This window comes from Protopterus annectens, chromosome 16.part0 (assembly GCF_019279795.1).
Source record: "Protopterus annectens isolate FY-2018-M chromosome 16.part0, PAN1.0, whole genome shotgun sequence".
NCBI classification, from domain to species: Eukaryota; Metazoa; Chordata; order Ceratodontiformes; family Protopteridae; genus Protopterus; species Protopterus annectens.
This window is the reverse complement of record NC_056750.1, coordinates 151,478,182-151,490,619: the sequence shown is the minus strand read 5'-3', so window position 1 is coordinate 151,490,619 and position 12,438 is coordinate 151,478,182.

Below are 12,438 nucleotides of genomic sequence, written 5' to 3'. Positions count from 1 at the left end.
GAAACTAGTTCAGAAAAAAAGCAAATCCCAAGAAGGAAAGACATCCCTGATCAGTATCAGTAAGAAACTACGGTCCCTCATAAAATCATCCAAGGCTAACTTCGAAAGAAAAATAGCCAAGGATTTGAAAGATAAACACAAAGCCTTCTTTAGCTATGTCAATAATCTAAGTGGCAACTCGCAGATATGCTCTGAGCTAGTGCAAAATAGCACAAAATATACTGAAATTCAGTGCAAACTTCACCCCGCTCTCACCCCAAAAAGGGCCCACAACAATACTGGAAAAGTGTAGTGTCCCGGAAACCACAGACGCACAGGTGAAAACAGCCCTTTCAAAAGCCAAAAGCACAGCATCAATGGGGCCAGATGGTGTCCCAGGCTACATCTTGCACAAACTACAAAACGAACTAACCCCCCACCTAAACACACTGTTTAACCTCAGCATCTCCACAGGTTACATGCCCGTAGAATGGTGCACAGCATGGTTATTCTGCTCCACAAAGGAGGCGTCACAACTGAACCTGGTAACTATTGCCCCATAAGCATGACTAGCCTGGTCTGCAAGGCTATGTAGTGAGTTATCATGGAATTAATTAACAAAGGCATTGGGAGCCTCCAAACACTTGCCCAACCCAATTCGGCTTTGTTAAGGGCAGATCATGCCTACTAAACCTGGATGACTTCTTTGAGACAGTCACCAAGGCCATAGATGAGGGGAAGATGGTTCACACAGCCTACCTTGACCTCACCAAGGCTTTTGACACCATTCCCCACTCGGGAATTATAGAAAAACTCACCAGCCTGAACATAAACCCCTACATCACGAGATGCGTTGCCAACTGGCTTACAGACAGAACTCACACAGTAAGAATAGCAGGCTCCAGATCTGACTCTAAACCAGTCACAAGTGGTGTCCCACAAGGCTTGGTCCTGTGACCTCTGTTGTTCAGCATATACTTCTTAGAAGTACCGACAAACACAGGAGGACTATAGCTAACCAAGTTTGCCGATGACTGTAAACTGGGAGCCATAATTGACCCTCCGGCTAACATGGACATTCTCTAAAAGGGCTTACTGAGATGGACACCTGGTGTCAAAGTCATGGTCTCAAGCTAAATGCCAAAAAATGCAAAGTCATCCCATTTGGGAAAAACAAAACACCCATGCATTACCACATAGGTGGCAGCCTCCTTAATACAGAAGAGGTAATAAGAGATCTGGGGACCCAGGTAGATAGTAATCTCTCCTTTGACAATTATATTGCCAAAATAGTTAGGAAATCCTTCTATGTAACCCATCTAATTACTAAAGGGTTCGCATCTAAAAATAAAGAGGTTATAGTGCCCCTCTACTCGTCATTCATCAGACTCATCATAGAGTACAATGCCCCATTTGGGATGAACCTCACAAGACACTTCCAACAGCTGGAAAGACCACAAAAGTACCTCACCAAGAGGATTACTGGCCTCAAACATATGTCCTATGCAGCCAGCTGTACTCAGTGGCATATCACTTACTCAGAGATGATCTCTGTCTGACTTACAAAGCCACGTCCAACTCAGAATTGATGGACATGCTCCACCTAAAGAAATCCAAGTCACTGAGAGCCACTCGCTCTAGTGAGCTAATCCTCACCACAACAATAAATAGAACATGCTGGAGGGATAGATTCTTGTCACAGAGACTCCCCATGCTTTGGAACAAAATTCCTAACTACATTAGGCAGAGATCCTCACTAACACTCTTCAAGAGAAACCTTGACGAGTGGATGGGTAACAGAAAATACACCCCTGGAATCACTTCATTGGCTCTTCTTGACAGAGGCTCAGTTAATTAATCAATGGGGCTGCAAAAGCTGACAGACTCTGGCTAGGCTTATAAATGCCCTCAGGCAGATATACTAGTACCTACCTATGAACCTATACCTAAAAGGTACATTGTACTGGCCAAGAGTCATGTGATTTACCTGATGTGCTTGTTATAATGGCCTTGAGTCGAATGTGTATTTTTGTTGTGAGGAAGTCTGTTGTGCATGTAAGTGGAGATGAGAAGATGTGGGATTGGTAATGCAGTTGTGGATCCTCATTGTTATGACTCTTTGTGGATTTTCCATATATAATAGTGCAGGTAGCAATGTACTGGCTTTGTCTTGGTTTCCACAGGTGACTGAGGGTTTGGGGTCTCTTCCCCACACAACCTGATGTCAGTGTCTCTTTGGACTCTGATGATAATGGTGGCCATAGTGAGGCACAGGTGAGGTTGTTGGGGGCTGAATCTGCCCCAGAGGTTGACATTCCTCTTCTGCCACCATTGTTAGTACACACAGTCAGTATGCACACACATAGCCAGTCCCCACAGGCCTCAAATATGGGACAGTCAGAGGGTGGAGATACTGAACAGGCCAGTGTGGCAACTATGGCTTCAGTGAGTGTAGACAATGGCCCATAGCCAGAGAGTTGGTGAGGTCCCAAACAGGCAGATTGACAAAGGTGCTCATAGAAGGGCTGTTGTTCATCCACCACCTGTTGCAGGTGTCACATCACAGGTCACTTGGCACATGTTTTGGGTCATCATGAAAGCACAGACAAGTTCTTAATGGAATGCCAGACGTATGCTTAGGATTATGGATGCAGCACAGTCTGACAACTGTGACTGCCTCCACCACACTGGGGACACCCTGATGCAGTGGACATAAGGTGGGCTGAGACAGTGTCTGTCTAGGAATGCACATTGTCTGTGTTGTAACGTGGTTGGAGTTGGGTGTCACACCCGTGGACTTAGGTCAGCAACACCATCTGCTGAGAGTCCACACAGCCATGCACAGTTACGCTCCCATTGTGGCAGTACCTCCAGCACCAGAGATGGACTGTGCTTTACACACCATGACATGGCAGGCCATGGGCATGTGGTCCTTGGTGGTCCCATAGGGACATAGTCCCCAGCAGACAGCAGTCACTGTCAGGTGCTAGTACCACATCTGACCTTGGGCATGGTGGTGCCAGTGCAGTTCCTGGCAGAGCCATTTCCCATGTTCAGAGCCAGAGACAGTGAACTGTTAACTCTACCATGTACAATCCACAGCTGTCCAACATACACACATGTAGGGCTAGCAGTGAGCTTGACTGTGTAGACACACACACTCTCACACACCACTGTCACATGCAGGTCACCTACACACACAACACCTCTCCATGGTCCATCTAACCCTTCCTGACTCACACACATGCTGTCAACCATTTGGGCAAGCCTAAGCCTCCAGCACCCCCACGCATCACCCTGTGCAAGTGATAATGTCTGTGCCACATTCCTGTCATCCTTCCCATCCATGCAGTGGAATGAAGGTATGTGTCTGATGCAAAGGGTCACTATATTACTTGACATGTACTTGTGTAATGCAGTATTGTTATGCCATGCCCTTGCAGTGGTCACCAACAGACACTGCATGCTGGCATGTGTCAAAAGTATGCAACATACTTTTGTGGACCTTATGTTGTATGATGATGTACTGGCAGTTTTGTTACACAATAACAGGTATGTCATGGACTTGTGAATGTTTCTGTTCCAGGAGTCTGAGGTGATAACCCTTGGACACATGGTGGCAGTGAAGCAGCACAGCAGAAATATGATTTCAACAAAAGACAGCAGTATACGTGCATATCTCCATAGGTTTACATCTGTATGACAGTCAACCCAGGACAATGGCAGCAGTCAACATACTCATGCATTCATAATTTGTGATAAGGTATGCTACAGGGCAAGGTGTGATCTTGCTGGAATGCATATACTGCCTATCTGTAGGGAGCATAGTAGATGGATGACTCACTGTAAGGACATTAACCTACTATGTGACATTAGTACTCCATGCTTGTGTGAGAGCTGTGTCTTGCAGACTTAAACAGACCCTTGAAACAGACCTTGCCTAATGGTACACAGAGCACCTCAGTGCACTTCACCACATGCCATCTGTCTGGCTGAGCGATCATTATATCCACACTGCATCTGTCTGTATCCCTCTTGGACTGGAGCAATATGTGCTGATCCTGTAACTACAGGTATAAATATGTCTATTATTCTGAGGGCTGTATGGCCATTATGCCAGGGAAGTTCAAATGTCCTATGGCTCTGCCACATAATTTTAAATGCTCTAACAGGCTGACACACAGCCATGGATAAATTGAGGCTAGCACCACTTCCAATCCCTGCATACAGGATACGCTAAGACACACACATAGTGCAAGTTGGCTGTATGTAGATGAGAATACCTACCTATGTAGTGGTATGCACTACAGATCACAGTACATGATGCATGCACCACACCTCATTTCTGCTGGTACTATCAGTTCAGGACACGTTATGCATGATGACATCAGCAGGCCTTGTTGTGGTCAGTCCTTGGTGGGGGCCATATCACATGATACAAATAAAATAATGCAAATCCCTACCTATTACTATGTTACCAATATGTTCATATTTATATCATCAGGACACACACGTGAACCAAGTAGTCTGGAGTGAGATTAGAGCCCCTATCTATTTAGTCTTACACACTATAGATCACTGTATTTATCGCATGTGCCACAGCTTCAGTCTGGATGCTACATTGTCAGCTGGTAATCTTAAGGTGGATGATATCAACAGGCCTTGTAGATGAGGACAATGTGGAAGCCAGTAGCAAGTTACAGGGCCAAAAAGTGCATAACCATTGCAGGTGGATAACCAATAAGGGCATGGCAGTTGTATTGCAGGGGGATACACGGACATACACCAAGTAGCCTAGAGTGAGATAAGAATCCCCACCTATCGAGTCTTACACATTATAGATCACAGCATTTATCTCACATGCCATGGTTTAAGTCCGAATATTAATTTATCAGCTTGTAGTTTTAAGGTAGATGACATCATCAGGCCCTGTAGAAGAGGGCAGTGTGGAAGCCAGCAGCACGTTACAGGGCTAAAAATGCATAACCATCTCAGGTGGTTAGCCCTTAAGGACATGACATGTTTTTCAGGGGATACCCACACACATACACATGCACGAAGTAGCCTGGAGTGAGATTCAAACTCCTATTTATCAAGTCTTACACACTATAGATCACTGTGTTTATTGCATGTGTCATGGCTTAAATCTGGGTGTTATACTGTCAGGTGGCAGTCTTACGGTGCATGACATCATCAGGCCTTGTAGATGAGGGTAGTGTGGAAGCCAGCAGCAAGTTACAGGGCCAAGATGTGCATAACCATTTCAGGTGGATAACCCATGAGGGCATGGCAGTTGCTTTCCAGGGGGATACACACACACACACACACACACACACACACACACACACACACACACACACACACACACACAAATTCACAGTAAGTAGCCTGAAGTGAGATTAGAGCCCCTATATATCTAGTCTTATTCACCATAGATCACAGTACTTATTGTACATGCCACAGGTTGAGTCTGTTGTATATGTGATTGTAGGCATAGTACTTCTGCATTACACAAACTAGGCTTGTGTTGAAAAGCATCTGTGGTCTGCAGAGTGATATTGTTTCATGCTGTTATCAGCATCTAGTATCCCAGGAGTGGAATAACCATTATTATTTTAGCTATGTGTCTACATTTACCAGTATGGCCACATGTGGCTGCTTGCAGTTAGATAGGCAAACCTGTGGGCAGGAGCAATGTGCCCTGTCCATGCATGCATTGACAACATTATACATTACACCACTTGCTTACCTGCTGCAACACCGGGGCCTGTAGGTAAGTGGATTATGTACTATTGCACCCTTAGTATGGATCCTTTGAGCAACATTATAGATGTGTGATAGTGTAGATTTACTCACCATTATTAGGGTATGTAGAACAATACAGACATCCACACACATATTTATGTGATTAACAGGGATGTCTATATAAATGTAGCTCTGTGTGTGTATGATGTATGCAAATAGCTGCAGCTAAGCTGGAATAAGCTTAGAAGTCATTGGACTCACCCTTCCGTGATGTCAGCTACCACCACTATAAACACCAACATAGTTCTCTGCCTACACAAAAGGGATATGTGGACACCATTACCTCTTTGTGCTATTCATAACTCCACCTCATTTGCATAGAAATCCATGCTCACAGCCTGGAAACTAAATGCTTCAAAGCCCTACCACATTAGCAATAGCACAATGCACCATTGCAGATACTCTGCATACAGTCCTGTATACATTTCTGTCACATAATATTAATTTTATTTTTTTCCAATTTTTATTTTAAACCATGTCTGTGTACTGCTGCATGTCATGCAAACATGCTCAGATTATTAAAAAAAAATATTTATCTTATTTCCGTTAATTGTCAGACACAGAGGATAGTTTTTCTCATATCTGTACATAGTATGCCATTTCTGTCCATCTATCTACATTTTTACAGCCCTTATATTCCTGTACATGGAATTTTTCTCTGCACACTATTGGTCACTAACACGGGGTCTGCAGAGCTGCCCATCTGCTTGCTGCATCACTCTACCTGCCTCATTTGCATGAGGTTGACCTGCTTAAGAGGTGATTTGCATGCCACAGAAATTTCTGAGTTGGCACACTCATGGGCACTGCTCAGCAGTGGTTACTGAATCTAAAAATGTTCACAACCATATTAGCAGCACGATGCCTACACATGAAAAAAAAATGTGTAGGCTTTATTAAATTCCCCCTATGTCAAACAATCTCAAAATTCCCAAAATTTTCATCTAAGCAATCAATGCTGTAAAATGGGAGCCATTTGTAATTGGTTCATGATGAGTCATTTGAAATGATACGGCTTGCGTATATGGTTCTGCAAGAAAATTTCTGCATGTCTGTGTTTTGAAATTCTAAAGGAAAATTAAATGTATATATAAGGTTAAGTATCTTATCTTGCAACACCTGTAGTTAAATGTAAAGCCCCTTAAAATTGCTTTACACTATGTAATATGAAATGATTCAGTGTGGTGTTTTTCCTCTCTTAGATTCCTCTTTCAGTTTGTAGTGAAAGCTGTACAGTGGGTTACAGAAAAGCCTCAAGGCAGGGCCAGCCAGCTTGCTGTTTTGACTGTAAACCATGTTCAGAGGGAGAAGTTTCAAATGGAACAGGTAAGGAGCTCTCTCGTTCTCAGTCTCCCTCAGACACCTTTTTAGTAGCATATTCCAAATCTGAAATGTATGACATATATATTCAATCAAAAAGAGTATCCAAATTATGCTTTATTTGGAACATTCTTAAAAACTGAGCACACAGCTTGTTTTAAGCCAAGTTAATATAAAAACATAGTTTTATGTTACTTTCTAACTTTAGATCAAAGCACATTACTTCAGTCATCATTTTATCGTAACAAGAGAGGTAAAGATCCATATCACTGAATTTCCAAAATAATGAAAGGAAAAACATCAAGATAAACAATTAACTACAGAAGGCTACATCATATAACATGAAGCTAAAGAACATAAATGTTGCAGAACTCCACCAGCTACTTGCTCTCATAGTGGAACTGTGTGGGAAATGTAGCACTGCATGACCTTTCATTTTTTTCTTTAATATTAGTTTATATACATTCCAGTCCCACTCACTAAAACTGATCACAAATTGTTTTATTTATTTACATATTTAGTGGCAGACTTTGGGGTTTACTGTTTGAGTGCATGATTTTCTGCACAATTTCTGCTCATCTTCTTCCTGAGTCAGAATGGTATCAGTGCAGGTCTTCCCTCACCTGGTCAAGCCTTACCTAGGTTATGTCTCATTCTTATGAATTTTTTTTTCAATAATAAGTCTTTATTCTTTTTCAAATGTTAATACAATACCACAGCATATTTACAATATATACATGAATGCTTCCAACAGTTACATAAAGTCATTATACATTAATATAAACTTCTAGATGGGTATTAAAGAAAGCGAAAATGAAGATCTAGAATCAATATAAGGCTTATCTATACTAAGCTCCATATTTAGTATGTACTTCCCGGAGAAAGGTGGATAGGAACCTTACACTAACACAATATTAAAGATTTGCTCCCATATTTTTGTATTATTTATACTTTTCTTATGATCTTTAATTAGTAATTTATGTGTTGAGATGTGTTTTATCGCTACACTCTTAAAATTTTCCCATGAAGTCTGGGATGGATTCAACCAATTTGTAGCTATATACAGCTTCATTAACAGAAAAATATTTATGAGTATGATCCTTTGGGATCGATCCAAATTATTCGGGGGAATATGAAGAATCATAAACTCCCAAGAAAGTGTAGACTGTTGATATCCCATTTTTTGTAATTGAATTTTTAAAGAATTTCAAAGTTTGAAAATACATTTACAACTCCAGAACATGTGTAAAAGGTCAGCCATTTGATCTATACAATATGGACATTTAGGTGAGTTTTTAGAGTTGAATTTATATAGAGTGAGACGAGTGTAATACGCATTATTAAATATCATCAACTGAGTAAATAATAACTTTTGAAGAGATACTGATTTTAAGGTTAAATTAATTGCTTTCACTATTTTACTATCTTCAATCGTTAACAATTTCTCCTTCCAGTATTTAGATAAAAGTATTTGGTTATTATATTTCACGTCTTTTATCAAATTATATGAAGCCGTTATATATTTACAGTCCTGCGTAAGAGTTTGCCATAAGTTTAGGCAAATGGTTAAATCTTCTTCTTTAATTTTAAAATTACTATTACTAAAATAGCTTATTGACAGATCCTTTAACTGTCTCATTATAATTAAATACGAGTTAGGGAGATTCATCTCTCTTAGAATGTCATGTATTGAGATACCGAGGAAGGGATATAAATCAAGTATAGTTAAATCACTTATAAGTGGGAATTTTTTAAGATCTATCAGCTGATTACCAATTTTCAAATTCAGGTTCTTATGAAATGGTTGAAAAGTCATCATATATTGTAAGAGATTTAGTGCGTTAAACAAACTTTGTACTGATATTATATATATTCTGATATGTTCCATCAGAGCGTATATTTTAAGGGTATCTTTATTTAAAAAAGGTAATGCCTTACAATTAATACCCAGTCCAGCAACATGTTTATAATTCAGAATCAACCATTTGGGTGACCATTTAGGACTGGACCTATCAAAGTTAACCACTCTTAGAATTCTATTAGCATTTATTATTAAATAATATGCTTCAAAATTTGGTAACTCTAAACCACCCCTGTTTTTCGGAGTCATCAGTTTATCATAGGATATCCTAGTTTTTCTAGGTTCCCATACAAATCTACCTAATTTCGTATGAAGTTGTTTGAAGAATTTCCTAGAAATTTGGACTTGAGTAGCTCTAAAGATATACAATATTCTGGGAAGTATGTTCATTTTAATAATTGAGGTCTTTGCCATTATTGGTAGTTTCAAAATATTCCATCTTTTTAAATCAGACACTATATGCTTCCAAATTAACTTAACATTGTTCACATAAAAGTCTCTATTATCTGTTGAAAAAACAATACCCAAATATTTTATTTTTTCTTCGGGTTTTACCTGACCTACCAATGGTAAAAGCGAAAAGGGTATAGGCGTCTTTAAAGGAAATAACTTAGTTTTCCTAAAATTTATTTTGTAATTAGATATTTTTGCAAAGTCTTCCACTGCTTTTAATATTTTCTTGGTATCTGAAACAGGTGTCGTACAGTAAATATTTAGATCATCCGCAAAAGCAGCCATGGAAATTTTCGTACCATATAGTATTGGAGCATTGTGATAGATATTTTGTTTGATATGTAGAAATAATGGTTCTAAATATAGATTGAATAATATAGGAGATAACGGACATCCTTGACGGGTACCATTCTTAATTTGTATTCTTTTTGAGAGATTTTTATTAATAACTAGATTTGTATAGGGACTATTATATAGTTTTTTTAATGTTAAAGTAAAGTCTAGAGGTATATTAAAATATGATAAAATATCAAACAAAAATTCTAAATTAACTCTATCAAAAGCTTTTTGCGTGTCAATTATGAGTGCATAAGCATTAAAATTTTTATGAGTGGCATATGAAATCAGTGTATGAAGTGATAATGTATTATCTGTAGTTTGTCTGCCATTTATAAAACCAGCTTGTTCCTCTGATATTATCAGGTTAATTACCTTCTTCAATCTATTAGCCAAAATCGATGTCATAATTTTCATGTCTATATTCAAAAGTGAAATAGGTCTATAGTTATTCGGATTTTGCAAATCAGCATTCTCTTTCGGTATAAGAATAGTTTTCGAAGCATTAAAGTGCGGGTCATTAATTTTATTATTAATTATATAGTTAAATATATGTGGAAGTATTTTCCCCAACGTATCACTAAAAGTTTTATAAAATTCCATGGTCAAACCATCCGGTCCTGGGGCTTTATATGGCTTCAAATTCTTAATTGTATCTATTATCTCCTCTGAGGAAATTGGTTTGACTAAGTTCATATGAAACTCATCACCAATTTTCGGAAAGGTAATCTTCTGCAAAAAAAGTCATTATTACTCTTATTTATAACTAAATCCTGATGTTCACCATAGACTTGAGAAAATATTAATTCAAAGGCATTCATAATGTCTTCAGTATTGGTGTATGTTTTATTGTTAAAGTGTATTTCAGAAATTTGAGAAGGTATTTTCGATTGATTAATGATGCGCGCTAGTGCCTTTGAAGGGGTCTGTATGTGATGAGTGTATTTTACCAGCATTTTCTGTTCATAGAATGATAATTTACTATTTTGTAGTAAAAAAAGGTCCTTCTGACATTTTAATAACTCCGTTTCAGTTTGTTTACTATAATTCCCAATTAAATCCTGATCCAGTAATTTAATTTTAGTTTCCAATTCTTGTATGTCTCTCGATTGTATTTTCTTATAATAAGTAGCCTTTTGAAGAAAAATTCCTCTTATTTGTGCTTTGGTTGTTGCCCATCATCCTTATGAATTTAACTTTCTGTCTCAGTTTCTGCTTTTCTTTATCTTGGAATGTCACCAGTGTAGACATTTGACATGCACTGTGCAATAAAATGCCAATCAAACTAATGTTTCAGCATAAAGTTAGGAAGCTTTTATTTATTTGTACTACTTTTTTACTGAAAAGGCATGCACCATTTAAAAGTAGATCATTATTAAATAGTTGCTAAAGGAAAGTGAAGTAAAATAAAGTAGATGCAAATTTTAGAGTGAAAACCTACTAAGTTTAATCTTAAGACATGATGCTTGATAATGTGTAACATCATTCATGGAGAAGGACTTTCTTTGTTAAGGTGAGTAGAGCATGTAGAAAGGCAGAAGTGTCCAACTCCTAACTGCTTCAGATATTCATGTGGAAATAACCATGTCATGGAACATATGCTGACTGTGCCTAACAAATGCTATATTTATTTATGAATGCATTTATTAACTTTGTTGATTGGGTTGATGGACTAGTCCCCAAACCATTTCCAGCCATGATAAGCCCAATTAGGTAGTTGCAAATTTTAACAAACTATTGCTGTTCTCTAATACTACACAATACAAAGTATGCAACACAAACAATTAGTAATACTTGATATAACTGCAATAAGAAAACATAGAGAACTGCTATTAAAATGGTGCTATCTGAAGAACAGGGTATAAACAGCACTTTAAAGAAGCAATTTATAAGTTTGCAGTAGCGCAAAATATGATGATACACACACACACACACACACACACACACACACACACACACACACACACACATATATATATACACATATAAAATAGGAATACAGTAATTGCAATATTAACCAGTGTTTTATATATATATATATATATATATATATATATATATATATATATATATACACACACACACACACACACAGATATATAAAAATCATATATATATATATATATATATATATATATATATATATATATATATATATATATATATATATATATATTAGTATAATAAAGCATTGTTAACCTATGGCTTTTACAAATTCTTAATCAGCCATGTAGATTATTAGATGTAAAAAGTAAAGATATATACAAGTCTGCGTTAGCTGGTAGTTTAACACTGCACAAATATAGTAAATCTTGTGCAGGCTGACTACAACCAGCTGCATTAGGCTATATTGGCAGTTACCTTTTAAGGAAGAAGCTACAAGTAGAATTCACCTGAGTTAAATAAAATTTCTAGATGTCATCATGCCTGTTTCTTTTTTCTTGTGCCTATGTATGTGAGTGTGTGCGCTTGTGTGTTTGTGTCCGTGTGCAGTTATGTCCATGTATGCATGTGTGTGAATCTCTCCATACATATGGATCTGTAGAAGTGAAAATATTACAAGTATTCATCATCAATACTATCATCAGTAGCAGCAGCATCTTCATCTTCATCGATTTCTGCTGTGTATTACTTGCATTTATTTGCTTATCCTTCATGTATTGCTATGGAATAACCTTTCTAAT